Source organism: Calidris pugnax, unplaced genomic scaffold (genome assembly GCF_001431845.1).
Source record: "Calidris pugnax isolate Ruff unplaced genomic scaffold, ASM143184v1 scaffold370, whole genome shotgun sequence".
Taxonomy (NCBI): Eukaryota; Metazoa; Chordata; class Aves; order Charadriiformes; family Scolopacidae; genus Calidris; species Calidris pugnax.
In genome coordinates, this window is record NW_015091093.1 from 80,370 (window position 1) to 81,170 (window position 801).

Consider the following 801-nt stretch of genomic DNA (forward strand, 5'->3'; position numbering starts at 1 on the left):
CCCCCCCGGGTCCCTCCTGGGACAGGGATTGTCCCCACAGGGTACGGGGGGATCAGGGATGAAGCAGGTGCCCCCATGGCTGCCCCCCAAGAGGAGGGAGAGCGGGGAAACCTGAGCTCGGGGACACCTAATCCGGGCCAGTACTACGGGATGAAGGAGATGAATTACTACACGGTGCTTTTTGGGGTCTCCCGGGCCCTGGGCGTCCTCTCGCAGCTCATTTGGAGCCGGGCCTTGGGTTTCCCCCTGGAGAGACCCAAATCCATGAGCACGAAGGGCCTCATGCAGCTCGTGGGCTACAAATCCGGGTAAAAAAAGGGATGGGGACAGGGCCGTGGCTCGCTGCCCCCCAGGGAAGGTTGCCCCATCGGGCCCCGGACACCCTCGGCACTGAACCCCCCCCCTCGGCACCGGCCGTGGGGCTCCCCCCACACCCCCAAAATTGCTTCTCTCCCCTCCTTGCTGTTCTGGGAGGGGGCAGAAGCAGCCCCAGGGGGGTCACCCTGCCCCCAAAATTGCTTCTCTCCCCTCCCCACCATCCTGGGAGGGGGCAGAGGCAACCCCATAGCGGGGTCACCCTGCCCCATAGCGGGGTCACCCTGCCCCATAGGGGGGTCACCCTGCCCCCAAAACCGCTTCTCTCCCCTCCCCGCTGTCCTGGGAGGGGGCAGAAGCAGCCCCAGGGGGGTCACCCTGCCCCATAGCGGGGTCACCCTGCCCCATAGGGGGGTCACCCTGCCCCACGGCCCCCTCCCCCGGCGAGATGGGGGGGCTCCTGTGCCCCCTCCCCACCCCAGCAGC